Source organism: Scomber scombrus, chromosome 1 (assembly GCF_963691925.1).
Source record: "Scomber scombrus chromosome 1, fScoSco1.1, whole genome shotgun sequence".
In the NCBI taxonomy this organism is placed as follows: Eukaryota; Metazoa; Chordata; class Actinopteri; order Scombriformes; family Scombridae; genus Scomber; species Scomber scombrus.
The window spans coordinates 7,432,276-7,448,934 of record NC_084970.1 but is presented as its reverse complement, the minus strand read 5'-3'; positions in this window follow the sequence as shown (position 1 = coordinate 7,448,934).

Sequence of the window (16,659 nt, the reverse complement as noted above, 5' to 3'; positions counted from 1 at the left end):
ATGAATGCTAAAAAAAAACAGTTTTTTGTCTTCTGGGGTGAATTGAATAGTTAGGTACATAAAGACCATAGTTAGAAATGGCATGTCAGTCATTCACATAGTACAATTACTGACAGAGAACATTTTAATGTTTCACAGAAGAAGTCTAAACTGGGCAGGAGATTGAAGTTCAAGTTGGAACTGACCATTTGCTGTATTCAGGTGTCACACATTCCCACAGTGCTGAGCCAGTTAATCACAATCCTGCAAAAACCAGCCAAGCCAGTTTTTCTAGTGACCAGTTTACACTTTGCCAAAGACATTTTCACTAGTGTTGGCGGCTATTAATACATGTAAGCTCCTTGTTTCCTTCAGTTTCAAAGGCAGAGTTTTTTGGTTACAACAAGCAAGCAAAAGCAAGTTTTACTTAGTCATAATCTGTCAACAAATGAACACTTCTTGTCCATGGTCATATTTGTTGCTTGTTATGTTTGAGAAATAAACTTGTTATTGACTTGATGATCTGAAAAATAGTGCAATGAGTGACTAACTGATCACTGTACCATTGCCTATTTCTGCTGTCTTTGCAATGGTATTGACATGGGTCACATAATGCATTTCAAAGCACAGGTTCAAGAGCTTCTGCATCTGTGATTATACAAATTTGGAGCCACTCAAAGCATATCTAACTGTGCTGTAAAGACGTACTGTTACAGTTACTCAGTTAATTGATAACATTTAAGTATTAGCTTGTTGTTTGTGAGAATCTGTTGTCAGAGCAACCATGATCAGTCAGCGCAAAGATGGATATTGTTGTACTAAACAATACTCACCACTAGATGGAGGTAGAGGTTGAAAACTAGGCATTATCGTTGTCCATTATTGTAATTCCCTTGTGAATCACTGGATGATGTGCTTCCCTCTTTCGTTTTCAGTTTCTTCACATAATTCTACATAACTCTACTATCATAGCCAACATACATAAATGAATTTGTTTGATAAGCTGTATCTCATATACAGGTATATATCCATGCAGACCACCAGCATGACTTTGCCAGATACACTCATTGAACATTTCATTATCTGTGCAATTGAATGGTGTTCCTAATATTCTATATACTCTATGAACATACATGAGGGAGGCAAAATATTAGAAAAACGTCTTAATATAATGCACTACGGTACATCTCCACTACCCACTTTATAATAAATATAAATTAAAATCATGACCTTTCCAACATTGCCAACAAAAAATGAAAATGTGGAAGCTTCGCTGTTGTATTGGATTGCATTAGATTGCACAGGTAATACAGTGGTGGGAAAGTGTTGCCATGCCAATGAGTCAGCCCTAGAACAACTACATCTAAACAAAACAGTCATCAATTATTTCTTTAGCTCTTCAGTTGCACTTACTCAAGTCAAAATGTTACACAAGACAATGTTTTACTGGCATTTCTCACATTTGACTTCTGACAGCAGGAAAAGCACAGGTGTCCCTAGTAATATTGACAGTAGCTCTGTTATAGTTAAAAGTACCCTTCTTGACCATTATTGGCCATAGAGCAACATTTTGATGAGCAGATCTTTGTTGGTATCTCATGCTCTAACAGTCCAAATATATATGTGCACAGTATTGCAAATGCGGAGTGCATGCAAGCTGTACGACGACTCCCCCATTTCACAGGATGGATATTGTGTGTTTAATTGTGTTTGTTTACAAGATAGCTCCTCAGGGTATCTTAAGTGCTCTGTGAACAGTTTGCACAACACCAGCACTCAGGAACATGTACAACTAAATGACATGAAGCTATTGTTAATCAGCCACATGTGCATTTCTTGCTATGATATACATGCTGTGAAAAAAGACCCAGGGGCTGGGGTTTTGTTGCCCTTCAGCTTCATTTGATGTAATATGACAATGTAGAGATTGATTTTTAAAAGATCTAGACCTTGTGTTAAAAAAAGGCATTGTTGCACTGACATCTATGGGTCAGAGCTAAAACTTCTAACATTGTTGTCTGCTGTACTTGTGATCATACCCAACTCAGTAGCAAGATTGTTTGCTTTTCAACTTTTTTTTAAAATCAGAAAATGAGCAGACCTTCAAATGTATTAAAAGACAATCCGTCCAATCAAAGGCAGCGGTAGAATTGTGCAGCATTAACTTGAACTATGCACTTGCATAACCATGGAAACTGGGACTATAAAAAAACTAAGCTCCCTTTGACATTGCATGCAATGACAGGAGGCCATGTCATCTGACATTAGCTGTTTATATGATTTACCTCAGCAGGCCCTGCAATTATAGAGCCAATTTAAATATTGTTCCTACAGTCACAGAAATCTGCAGTGTGGTGATTTTCTTACATTTCTAAATATGAGCAGCGTTTTCCATTCACAGCATATTTTTACAGTGTTTTACTGCTGAAGATATTCAATATTTCAATGTTTTAGAAACATCCATCCATCCATCCATATTCTTTCCGCTTATCCGGGGTCGAGTCGGGGTTTTTTTTAGAAACAGTCAAAATTAAAGATAATTCATATTGATGGTAAAACTCGGCTTTCTGCATCATCATTTCAAAAATCTTGTCATCAGCCTTCAGAAACCCATGTTTGTCAAACCATATAGAAGTCCCTGCCTGTTAAAGAGTGCAGTGAACTGAGGGTGCTTTGCCTTTCCGCTCATTTCTCTTCTCCTCACAACGAAGCACAAAGCCAATTGTAAGCGAACTGCTTCCCGGCTGCTTTTCTAAAGGCAGAGGGGGCATGGCGGTGAACAACGGGCACCGGCGTTCAACCCCCGGCCCAACAGGAAGTGCTGCGGGGTTGCTATGCAGCTCTGCTCCCCAACTGCAAGAACTCTGGGTTCCCTGTTAACAAATAATGTTTGGTGTGGGCAGTATGGCAAACCATTTGAGCAGGCACTCCAGAAGCTCTACAGTAAGAATAGATCAAGGGTGGGATGAAAGAGGGAATGAGAGAGAGTGATATCCTTGGCTGCAAAGTGGTGTCGAGGTTATGGCCTCATCTCCTTCATTTCTCTTTTTATCCCTCTTTCCTCATTCCTCCTTTTTTGTTTCTATGCACCACTTATCCATCCCTACCTGTCGCTCCTCTCCTTTCTCCATTCCCTTCCTTTCAACCTCTGGTCTTCACTTCCATCATTGTCTTGTTGCGTCCTCTTTCTCGCCCGCTCTACTTCTGAAACTTGCTACATACTAATCAGTGTCTAGATGCAGCACAAGTGATGATTCAGTAAATAACCTGCACCTCAGTACATCATTCTCCACAATTGCAGTAATGGCAATACAAATTAACCCACTAACAGTATGAATTTGATTTATGGTATTTACATTGGTCTATATTGCAGCAAGCAACACATAAAATACATTTGGTATCGCATTGCTGCTGGTTATTATTAGAGCTTGAATCCACTGATGATTCATTCATTCCCTCAAATTACAGGTGTTCTGTGGAGCTTTCTTGCAAAATGACAGGCTTTATTATAAGCTGAAGTATAAAATGTACTAAAGTCGGTTTGACTTCTTGTTCTCACCAACTGTATAACAGTCTCTCTAAGAGGTAGATGAAAATGAAGTCATTCTTGTCACAAACAATGGACTGTAACTGGACTGTCACACACTTGCCACACTCAGTAGTACTGTAGCTGCAGCAGCTACTGAATCTTGGTGCGCCACAGCCAACAATCACAAGGCGCTCAACTGTCTAACGTGTCACTTTCTATTTGTCTTCTTAAGAGTTTAGCATGAAACATGCAAAACTGAATGGAATGACAAAAAGTCAGCACCAATTACAACAGAGTGGACTTCATCTTCTTTAACATCATATACTGTACTGCATGGCATTGCCTAAATAATGTGCGGCATCTACTGCTGCTGTCTCCCTCTCACATGTTCAACCTCAGACTCTTTCTAATCTCTGTGGTTGTGTCCCAGTTTATAGGATGGATCCTCTGAAGTCTGCATTTTTAGACTTTAGAAGTACTTTATGATGGCCCACAAAAAATGCAGCAAAATTGCACCCAAATTGCAGGCAGTTTAAATCAGAGAAAGGAGCTGAGACTCACTCATAACTTTAATCAAATAAACTGTGTTTTTAAATTCTGTGAGTTAACATTTGGGCACATTTTATCTTATTCAGTATCCTGTTCCCCTCATTTCTACTTGTGAAGCAGCATCTCTTTTATATACAAAGAGTTTTAGTGGTAAACCCACAAAAACACCACAATAACTGAGATTACAGTAAACTATTTATGGTGCAGATACAGTGAGGTTGTGAAAGATAGACCTAATATGTCTTCAAGTGTTCTCTGCTGTATTTACAAGATTTTTTGAAATGAGACAGGCCTTATCAGCCCATTATGAACTACTGAGCGTAGAAACATTGGCTTTGTAGTATTAAGCATCTGAAGTGTGGGTTCTCATCAAACAATGTGATATACAGTACAGAGAGGGGAATAGACAGCTCTCGTCATCCAAGGCCAGAGGAGGCCTCCAACCCCTGACTCTTCTCCTACTTCATTTTCCTCTTACTTCTTCTGCTCTTCTTCCTTCTCTATTCCCTGTCTTTTTGCTCCTCCTGTCTCCTCCCCATCTTCCTTGTCTCACTCCTCCTGCCGCTGTACTGGGATACTGTGATGTATTTGTTTACAGCGCAACTCCTCCCCTTATGCCACCACCACCACAGTATTTTGGCTGTTTTCCCCTCCATCTCCTCCTCTTCCTCGTCCCCTTCTGCCATCACACTAAAGCCAGTGTTTCAGCATGCCTTTCTGTCGCCAACAAAGCTTCTCCTCTCTTTGTTGGGGCCTCTTTTTGGAGAGAGAGGCCGGCCTCCAAGTTAATTGTGGATTCGTTAGCATTCGCCTGCCACTACATAACGATTTAACTCCTTAAACTGTAGATCAAGTGGTGTGTGTGTGTGTGTGTGTGTGTGTGTGTGTGTGTGTGTGTGTGTGTGTGTGTGTGTGTGTGTGTGTGTGTGTGTGTGTGTGTGTGTGTAGCCTCAAACAGAAAAGAATAACAAACATTAAAATAACAGACACATTGCTTACTGCCACAGAAATATTAAACAAAATTAAATTGCTTATTAAAAATGATTGCAGCAAAAAGCTGTAACAAAGCTCACAGAGAGAGGATTGCTCACATTGACACTTGGAGATACTCAGTGTGACTACAGTCCTCTAGAGAATAGCTGAGCCTCGCTCAAAAGCAACAGAAGAATATTGCTCATTTATATTCCCCTTCAGGTTTTGCCTGCTACTATGTAAATTTCATAAAGCAAACTTTCAGGTAAATATATGTTGAAGTGGTAAGAAATTAATCAGAATAAAGAGTCTACAGCAGTCCAGTGAGGCTGTACTCACTCACAGCAGTGCTTTGAACTAGTTGGTAGATGCTACATAGTAAAGTCCGTCAGTCATTAAACATTTAAATCAAAATCACAAATGTGAACCTCATGGTGGCATGTGGGGAAAAGTCAGGAGATCACTAACAAGATTAGGATTCATCATCTGAGAAGCATGAATGTTTATATAAAAGTTTGTGCCATTCACAGAATAAGTGAAAAAGTCATGTGATAACCAAATGTGATACATTTCATGGCATTTGTTGAGATATTTAAGTCTGGCCCAAAGTGGTGGACCTACCAAAAGCCCAAATCTTGGTCTTGTCCCTCAAGTGACACAACTAGTGTGTCTAAAAGAAAAACAATAACATTTTTCATTTCTCTGGAATCTGTTTAATCTCCAATAGCTCCTCTTATCTTTATCTTTGCCACTGATCATCTCCACTATGCTTATTATTTGGGTTTCCATCATCTCTTTAATCCATTATCTTTCTCTGCTCTGTAATCTGCTGGATTGTGATGACAGGGAGGAGCAGAGAGCAATGCAAAGGAGCAAAGGGACTGTAAACTCACACATGCTTTCTTTGGGGACCAAGAGGACAGGCCTTTTTCAGTTGCAACGCACCTTGCAGTGTCGAATCTGCTGTTAAAAAAATCTTTATCTGTACAACCGAAGGCCCAAGTGCACTGAAAGATAATTGATGTGCCTCATTTGATGCTGCTATGGTGCACTGCAGGCATTATATTTGAAATGCTAACACCACTGAACCAAAACAATGAATAAAAAGTAGAAATGCAGAGGAGGACTATGAAACTAAGAGCATCTGTCTCCACAATAACTCAACTGTGTTTGGTTATTTATTTGTGCTTAAGAATGTAACTGCTGTGAAACACTCAGAAAAGAACATTTTATGTTTTCTCTATTGCTGCTCCCTCTCCTCACTTGACCACCTTGCTGTCTCCCCCTCTCTCCTGTTTTCAGCTGCAGAAAGAAACAACTTCATTTGAGTCTCTAAAATCAGAACAAGGTCTGGTAGGGGTGACAAGGAAGGTTGATGCACCTCATAATGCTTTTAAGGTGCATTCAGCCATTTAGAATAAGAGGTGTAATTCAAAATGCGCACGTCAGATGCTTTCAGTGCCTTTGGGCCTTAAATATCAAACAATTTGGATATAGAAGAGACCAACCACAGGTTTGAAGAATGTTACCTACAGTAACTGCATAGCTCAGGTATTTAAAAACCACAAGGATTAAGTACTGATGCAGGTGGAAATTGTCCAGTGTGCTGCCAGTCATGCTGATTCATTGTTATGGTATCACACATCTGCACCACATCCTTCCATGTTTGTGAATGTGTTGGGGGTGCAACATGTAACAGCCCCAGAGCCTGTTGCCTTAGTGTTATGTACTGCGTGTGTTCTGTGTGTCTTGCAGGTCCTTGACTGGGTGGAGCCGAGATGCCTTTGAGCTAACTGGGAACACCTGACAGGTGTTATCGTTGTCATTTACCTCAATGAATTTAAATTTGTTACATTTGGCATGCATCTCCCTCTTTTGTTGCAGCTTTTAAATGGGGTAGTCTGTTTTGAATTGAATAGAAAACCAGGAAGATTTTTGCTTTTTTATTATTTTTCTCTAAGTGGATTAGTCTTTGATAGTCTGGTTGAGCACTTTCTTTGCAAGAGAGCGCAAGTCATTCTGGTAGTTGATAGGCTGTGCATGGAGAAAACAAAGCCAGTGGGAAAAGGGGAAATTGGTATTTCATGCGAGACTAACATCACGTGTGAGGGATTCCCTCTGGTGACTGTTATGTAGGCAACAGGATAAGTTTGTTGTGCTCTTGGAGATCTACCTTGAAGCCCTGAGTTTGGGCACGTTTGCAATGCAATGCAACAAGGTTAAGCTTTTCACCCTGTAGTCTTTGGACAGCTGATATTTGCTGGGGCATGGAAAGGTGTTGGTCCACCTGTGTCTGTGTTGCCTGTAGGAGTGGTTCAGCTTGTAGGTTAAGCGGCATCTCCGCTTTAGGTTTTGTTGAGAGGGGGTTGGTAGTGTTGAGATATGGCAGTTAGAGCTTCGTTTTTCCTGAATTTGTGCAGAAGTGCTTCTGGCTCCAGGGGGTCGGTTTTCTGGTCGCAAAAGGATTAGCTGGTTAAAATAGCTGATTATTACTGTGAAGTAGGCCGACTAAAGTGGTTTGGTGTAGTAGGAGGCAGACACAGAAGGCTTGATCAGATTTCCAAAGGTGGTTTATTTACAAGAAAAAGTGCCACCATATTAGACGCGTAACCAAAAAATATGTATAAAACAAAAAGAAAGGAAAATGAAACAGTTCACTTGATTCAACTAATCATAACTCAACTCATAAGTGTAACTTAAATTAAGTTAAAGTACCGTGTACACAGCTACACTCTGACAACAACAACAAAAAACCGTAACAGTTCAGAAAGCCACTGCTTAAATAGAGCCCTCCATCAGCCGACCCTCCAAGTGAAGCTGGACTATACCAATCCTCAGGTAAGTCCTGAGCCTCTCCTGAAACAGGTAAGCAATGAAAAGTTTAACATTTGCCAACCTCCAAATGGCATTACTTGTATACAGCCTACATGTAACACCTTTTGCAACCAAACTTAATCAAATCACAAACAACATTAATAATTTATGGAACAACTCACCCACCGCCCCTCCACATGGGTCTACCCTAGTGACATCACTAATGATGTCACCAGTCTATAAATGCAGGAAACCATAAGCCGCCCCCTCCCTATGTCTCCTGAACACATGTTGAGTATGGTGAGTAAAAAGAAAGAAAATATTGAACTTATGACCTCAAACTAAACCAATAAACTATAACTAAACTTAATACAAGTGTTTTGTTTTAACCAAAAGGTTTGCTGAGATGTAACTTATAACCAAATATACTGCAAAACACAAACAAACCTGGGATAGTAAGTGTCTGCAAAGATTGATTACTGACTAAATCATGGTCCAAAACAACAAACAACAAGTATAGTTAAATAAGTTATGGTACAAATGTTGTTAATAGGGACAAATGGTGTGCTCTCACCCACTTTGTCACAATCACAATGTTGATGTTGGTGATGAAAGAGCTAAAGAGACAGTGAAGCCAATTTAGAAGTGAATTTGGTAAAGATGACTCGACTCCACCTTTGGTAGTGGGTCCCAGTGCTGACTTGACTTTTGAACAGCAGGAGTTGCTCGTTTTATGCATGCAGTTAGAGATTTCATGAGAGAGACCTGGAACCTTTCTTCTCAATGTTTGAGCAGCTAGCTGATACATGGAGGTGGCCCCATTCCACTCGTACTTTAATGTTGTAATGTGTGTTAACCAGAAGGGCTCAGGAGGCGTATTCTTCTTTGAGGGACAGTGACTGTTCAAAGTATGATTTGGTGAAGTCTGCAGTTCGCAAAGCATATGAGTTAGTGCCTGAAGCATCACCAGCAACTTAGGAGTTGGAAAAGAGGTGACAAGTCTTGATTTGTCCACTCATTTTGATCGTTGATGTACTGTAACTGAAGTTGGCGAGTCATGAGGCTCAGCGTGACTTAATTATTTTGGAGAAATTTAAAAACTCTGCATCTGAGTAGAATGGTTAAGACAGCTTTGGTTGATTACTTTGTTTTGACACATGGTGGAGAGCGTTTCAATGCTTGAGGTGAAGGCCGACGCAGGGAAAATTCTTTGTGGTCTTATCATCCAGTAAGACCAGTTGAGCTGGAGCAGAGAAAGGAACGTTGTGCTCGTGTCTGACGAAATTTGTGTTTTTTTCATAAACAAAGGCACTTTGAGAAGAGACTGTTATGCTTTTAAATCTAGGACTAAGCAGCCTGGAGTGAGTGTTAACCCCAAGCTAGCAAACGTTGTCACATTTATTTCTGAGTAGGTGTTTGAGCTTTCAGGTTGCGAGTTGAAACCACATCTGTCTAGCCCAGAGCTGCAGTCTTAATTGCCTTTCATCACTGAAGGTTTTGTTTTTCTGGTAAGGAGTGATAAGAAAGTGCACATAAACATTTTGCATGACAGTGGTTCTTTTGATTCATTCATTTCAGCATCAGCCTTACCATTTTCAGATGAGACCTACATGCTTTATTTCATACCATATACTTGGAATAGGGTTAAAGGTCCCACACTCCACAGCAGCATGTTCTGACATGTCTTCATGTTCTTTGGTCTGTTTCTCACATTGGGCTGGTGAAGGAGCAATGTGCTGACTCATCTAGGAAGGATCTAATGTAGAGAATTTTTCCTGGTATTGAGGTGAAAAATCATGCTCTGTGTTATTTCCTGCAGGATATGCTGATGAGAAGGTAGGTGCCTCTGAGAGAATTTTGTTGTTAAAACCTTCTAGGTTCTCTGTAGTTCTCTGTGGTTTCCCACTATGAGGTGCCCACTTAGTCATCAGGATGTATGACCACATCATGGGGTAATTATTTTGTCCCCCACTGAAAAAAGAAGTTAGATGTAAGTATGCTAACATAGAGTCATTCCATACATGTCAGCTAACCAGCAAACCCAACCAGAGCCTGAAACCATCTCATTATTGATCGTATTGGCACCATAGACTGTATATAAGAAATGGACGTAACATCCGTGACGTCACCAATGGGTTCTTTTACCCGGCATGCACCGGAAATTTTCAAGATGGCGCTGCCCAGATCCGAAACTATTCGCTTCCAAGCAGCAGTCCACAAACCAATGGGTGACGTCACGGATGTTACGTCCATTTTATATACAGTCTATGATAGAGACAGAAGTCCTTTTGACACCAAAACGGTCGCCCCCTGGTGGCCTTTTGATAGAATAGTAGTAATTTAAATTACTTCCGCATTGGCCTCATTTCAGAGGACCGGAACTCCCTGCCTGGTTGGCACATTGCCTTTCTAAATTGGGTATTTGACATGTTAACAGTGATGTACCAGAGCACAGGGTATCCATCTGCATATCCACAGCACAATGATTTGAGCACAGTCACAGCCAGGTCTGTGGTGCGTGTTTCCATTTAGTTTCCATCTTTGGTGTTCCCGGAGTCATTCACTCCAATCGGGGGTCAAACTTTTCATCCTATTTGTTTGCACAGATTATAAAACGGCTATGCACAATGAGGCTAACCACGCACAGAATCAGGGTGCCTTAATGTGGTTCAATCAAACACTTAAGTCAATGTTGCATGTGTTTTGTATCCAAATGAATGGAGACTGGGAAGAGGGTTTGCTCTGGCTGTTGCTGGCTGCTAGGGAGGTTGTCCAGACCTCATATTTGGCCATACTGTGTGGGGTCTCTTTAGGCACTTTTGCAGGACAATTGGAAAGAGGCAAACCACATCACCACAAAACCTTACTGAATGTGTCAACAGCTTTAGGTATAAACTTTATAAATCCCAGGCAGTGGATAAGAGCAAGCTGTCATCTGCACAGGGCAAGATTAAAACATTTTATGAGCGCCAGGTCGAGAAGTGAGTTTTTCTCCCAGGAGATCATGTACTTGTTCTGTTGCTCATTATGACACCCCCTATTTCAGGCAAAATGTTCTAGTCCATATTCAGTTGTGGAGAAGGTGTCAGATTACAACTATGTGATTGTTGGAGCGCCTTGGTAGCTGAGTGGTTACCACGCATGCCACATAAAGGCAGATTTGATTCTGGCAAGGAACCTTTGCTGCAGGTCATTCCCTTTTCTCTCTCCCTGCTTCCTTTCGACCTCTATGCCACCCACTGTCAAATAAAGGCAAAAAAAGCCCAAAATAAATCTTAAAAAAATAACTGATTGCTACTCCCAATCGTAGGTCCTCTACTCAGCCCTGTCATGTTAGTTTATTGAAGCCATACTACCCACACACATCAGTCAGCTGATCAGAAAGAACACTTATCAGGTGTCCATCCTGCTTGTTTCTCAGTGTCTGTGTCCCCTCATGCTGGAGCAGGGCAAAGGGGGGAGAACTTGTGTCAATGTCCGATAACACTTTGTTCAGACTTCCTGTAAGTCATTAATGTTGAAGTCAAAAGCGGATTCTTTTTCACTTCTCCGTATGGAAAACTGTACTGGCTAAATTTGTCAGCAGGTTTGATCTGCTGAAAGGCTACTGGCAGGTTCTGCTGTCTGAGATATCATGAGAGATTTCTTTGTTTATATTCTTACAGTGTGATGCCTTTCAGTGATTGATAAACAGGGTTGGTGGAAATCTGGAAGGTATCTGGATGATGTGGTCATCCACTCTGATGGTTGGGATCTTCATGTTGACCGCATTGAGAAATGTTTTGGCTCATGCACATTTGACTGTTAACCTCACTCAGTGTGAGTTTCTGTTACGTGCTGGGGCAAGGCAGAGTGTGTCCAGTACGTGCAAAGCTGCAGGGTATTGATGGCTATGCTCTGCCCCAACTAAACTCTCTGATCTAATGTGATTTTTGAGGCTATAGGACTTTTTCAACAGTAGTTGCACACTGACATGTGGAAAGGCCAGAAGGCTTTTGAGTTTAAAAAAATATATATATATTTGGCAGGGACAGTACATATCAATCAACATTTTTGTTCACACAACAATGTAAATGTGTCAGTTAGCCAAGAGGCTAGTTTACATCTGTAGTTCTTGGGCAAAATTATGGTGGCGGACGCATTATCTTGGGCCTCCTGTGAATAATGGCCTTCAATGTGTATTTATTTTGCTGTCTGTTTTCTTCCATCTTCCTGTGGGCTCTCTCATTTTTCCTCTTAAATCAGCTTCCTGGATCCAGTTCCTGAGGATGGAGAGGGGGGCCCAAGGGTATTATGGAACATATATTGTACGTACTGTGTGTGCTATGTAAGTCTTACAGTTCTTGGCTGGATGGAACCAATGTGCCACTGAGCTAACTGGGAGCATCTGGACAGTTTTCTGCCCATATGCCAATGTGTCAGTCTCTTCACCAAGCCTGGGATGTTTCTTTTGCGTAGCCGCCTTTTGTTTTAACATCAACAACATGCACTTCACCTCAGCTGCTGCATTCACTCTCATACACCACTTAAACTAACATTCATGTCCCATCACAATTATTGTAATTTACTTTAATAAATTTCAGTTTGTTACTGCTTATTTGGGTGTTCATCTTCCTCTTTTGTTGTAGCTTGTGAGCCAGGTTGGGAGGGTCACTTTAAAAATGTATTCCAATACAATTACTAGTTACCTGTTACGAAATGTAGTCAACGTAATCCAATACCAGTACCACAATATTAAAGTAATGTGATTTGATTACTTTCTATTACTTTTGGATTACCTCAACACCAAATATGCAATAATACAGGCCAAATCCACAAAGGATTGCGTGGCTTTTATGATTGCTAAGCTAATGCAAATGAGACGGCATCATTCACAAAGCACCCGCAAAGGGTGAAATGCCATTGTATCTGTCCCATTTGTATGAATGTGAGTTAGGTATTATTGATACATTCCCTTTCTATGTAAATAAGCATTGTTGTCATGCCTGTTGCCTGTCTAATTCACAAAGACCAGCACGAATTGCCACATGCAGAACAGAGTGGAGATATTCAGAGAGTTGGCGTTAAATAAATTCAGCTAACCTATATAGAATTAAAAATGTCCTAACAGCTCTGATGGAAGTCAGAGTGTTTTCTTACAAAAAATCAGACTTGTGTGAGTCACATTTTGACATGTTTATGTTATAGTAAAAGAAGCAAAATATATGGAAGTTGTTTTGTGATTGAGCTCTGTGTGGGGGCATCTCTGCTAATTAAAGACATGCCATGTGAGGCTTTTGTGCTCTCTGCAGTTTTCATCTAATCTGTGTGCTGAAGTGTGAAGAAAAACTGGAAACAGCTCCACTTACAGACGCAAACCAGACATATCATTAGGGCAAATTTTTCTGTGGATAGGATGTCAAAACAGAGCAGATTGGGGGTGAAAATGCTATGTATTTCACGGTTCTACAACATTCTCAGGGAAAGTGTCTGCTGAAACAGGGCATGGCCCGCTGGCTGTGTTTTCTCTGACTTATTCAGTATTAAACGTGTTCAGTGACCAGCAACACACTGACAGCTCTGAACATGTTACGCACACATGATCATACCAGTGGAGGGCCATTATGTGCACTGCAAGCTGTCATTTACTCATGCTCTCTTTTAAATTATTTGTGTGAGTCTTTGGGACTACCACACTGCACACTAATGTCTGGATCTTTTACAGTGCATGGTAGTATATTGTTCTTTTAATCCTGCTAAATAATCCCCATTTTTACTAAATGTATCTGTAATCTGATTACGCCTTTTTTTCTGTAACTAACAATATACTGTACATTTTTTTAACGCTGTTACATGTATTCTTTTACTCCCTAAGCCTGCTTATGAGCCAGTCACGTCCTGCTGACATGATTTACAAACAATGGTTGAGATTTTTGTGATATGATTTAATGATAAGATGTATATTGTTTTGATTTAATCATTTGAATGGTTTAGGTTTATTTTTTGTTGGCGAACAAAATGATGATGCCTGTTAAAATTGGTGGAACGGGGTATGGACATGTGCACTGCTGTATGCAGCATTGTCCTTTTGATTGTACTTCTAGGAGTCACTATAGTTAGAAGTGTTCACATCTTTCATATAAGACCGTTAAAAATGTAAACTGTTTGGGCAGTAACATGCAAGCTGAGTTTATCAGAATATAACTGATAGTTAAAAAAGAGTAAAGCTTGTTTTTTCTGGGATTTGTTTTTACTAGTTACAGAGGCAAATAGAAAATTGCAACATTTGGCAAGGGAGTCTTGTGACCGCACTTGCTTTGGCCATGAAATTACGGACAGGCTGGGCCTTGAGTGATGTACACGGTTGAAAACAGCATTTGTGTCTACTCAACAATAACAGTTTTGTTTGGTTCTGACAACTCTGAATTTGGATGCATTGCCCCAAAAGGTCTTCTGCAGATAGTGAATGCTGGTAGGCTTGTTAGCAAGGAAGATGAGCAAGTTATCCAACATGGCCCATCGGCACAGTCCCCAGTATAATTAGCGAAAACAGATACAAGATACGACCAGACAGCAGTTATCAGGCAACCTTCTTCTCTCCTACTGACTCCATGTGCACAGTCTGTGTGCATAATCCTGTGTGTGCCAATGCATATTTGACATCTCTGCAAGAACTGAATCTCTGACCAAGAAAGGAAAATAGAATACAAATGAGGATTTCCAAAGACATGGAATGGTTCCCGAGTAAAATAAAAAATACATTAAAGAACTATCAAATACATACCTAAAGAAATGAAAGCTCCATTAAGTAATACTTAAGATATGAAGATTTAATAAGACACTTCTGTAATGTAGCTTGATTGATTGTAGTGCCAAAGTCTCACGTGTTCTCAAAAGGGTGTCAGGGAATCAATTAAAAGATACCCATTAACAGGAATCGATAAAAATCTTGGTCAAAATGACAAAAATAACAAAAGTAGTAAAACTAAAAAAATCTGTTAAGCATTAAAAACATGTTGGATTGCAACTAGTTTTTCCTTTACATTTGCTATACTTTTTCACACAACTGACATGATCCATGCATACTGATGAGGAAAAAAATACAGTAAAGAAAACCCAGAAATGCCAAATGTCCTACTGTGCTCACCCGACAGTTGTGTGAGTGTCAATGCACGTTGACATTAAAAAAAGACCAAGGGGCTTTATTGAAAACTAGGAAGTCATCATTGAAAACAAATACACTGTGGGGGAATGAATTAATCATTCTGGAGTAATGTTTCACTCTCTTTGGCACATTTATCCCCATTTGACTAATTGGTATGACTGAGACGTTTTCGGAAGCTCTGTCTTGAAGGAGGAGACCAGACGACCACTTTTGGGCTGCACGCAAAGCTAAAAACTTGTGTTGGTAAATCCAAGATCTGCCGCTTTCTATGTAATTTGATAGTAAGAAAAGAATATGACTCCAGGTAATGGCTGATTAATTAGTTACCTTTAAAACTTGACAGGATAGAAGAACAATCTTTAATTCAATCTGCACTCATTTTTAGGAGTGCAAAGAACTCAGAACAACCAACAGACTTTTCACGACAGACTTGTTACAGCAGAGAAAAAAGGAGCAACAATGGTGGCTCTGCTCCAAGTGTGCCAGTGACCCATTCCTAGTAAATGATGTTACTTAACCCCCATCTATTTCTATCAACAGCACTTTCAGGAGAGAGAGGGAGTTGCCAATCAAACAGGATACACCCACCCAGTTCTATGGAGAGGACAGTGAGGGAAAACAACAGTTATTTTCTTTTCTTTCAGCCTCTGTCGGTACCTCAAGCTGACCTAAAAAGCTATTCTACTAATGAAAAACGGACAAAATAATAGTATGATAAGAATAATGGTTGGTTATGACAAGTACAAGAGCTGCAAGCGTTATGGTCCTGTTGGATCTATTCAAATTATTTAAATCACTCTATTATTTGTCTGTACGTCACACAGCCTAATGAAATTTTTTCATGATATCTGAATTTTCATGTTGGTCAGAAATACAGTGAGTCAACACAATGCACTTTGCACAACACTTGTGTGTAAACCAGTACATTGCTGCCCCTCCTCCACTGGAAAGGAATGAGCAAAAGTCTCAAATTACAGCAGAAACCAGGAGAAAAACAGGCTCACCTGAATCTTCTCTGACCTCATTTGAGCTAATAGTGAACCATCCCCTGGGGTGTTTTTGAAATATCACTTGTTCAAAATTAGGGGGGCTGTACACACACACACACACACACACACACACACACACACACACACACACACACACACACACAAAAGGGAGAAATATATTATATACAATTTAATATATATATAATTATTACATTGGTATGGGCTAATATAGCCTACACCAATAATGTATTTTATTTGATGATGACACCTTGATTACTTATTGATTCATTTATTATACATTTTTAGTTCCCTACACATCCTCCATTTCAATTTTAACAAGGCTGCAGTGAGGTTTTTTTTAACAAGCATATCTACAGTCTGCAGCATCATACTGATCAACGTGATGAAGATGTTATCATTAATCTCTGTTTATGTAAGTAGATGCTACGATTGGACAGAAAAAAAACTATAGTAAAACAAAAGGCAGTGTGAAAGAGTGCAGGATTAGGCTAAGTACGTACAAATAAATCCCAGTGTATTTCATACAGCAGCAGGTGTTACTGGAGCCTCAGATCCTGTCACACCTTTGCATCTCGTTAACTACCTGTGGAAGGCGGCGGTTTCAACTGTGAACGATGCGCATGCGCATGCTAGCATCGCTAGGATATTATAAGGGCAGCCCG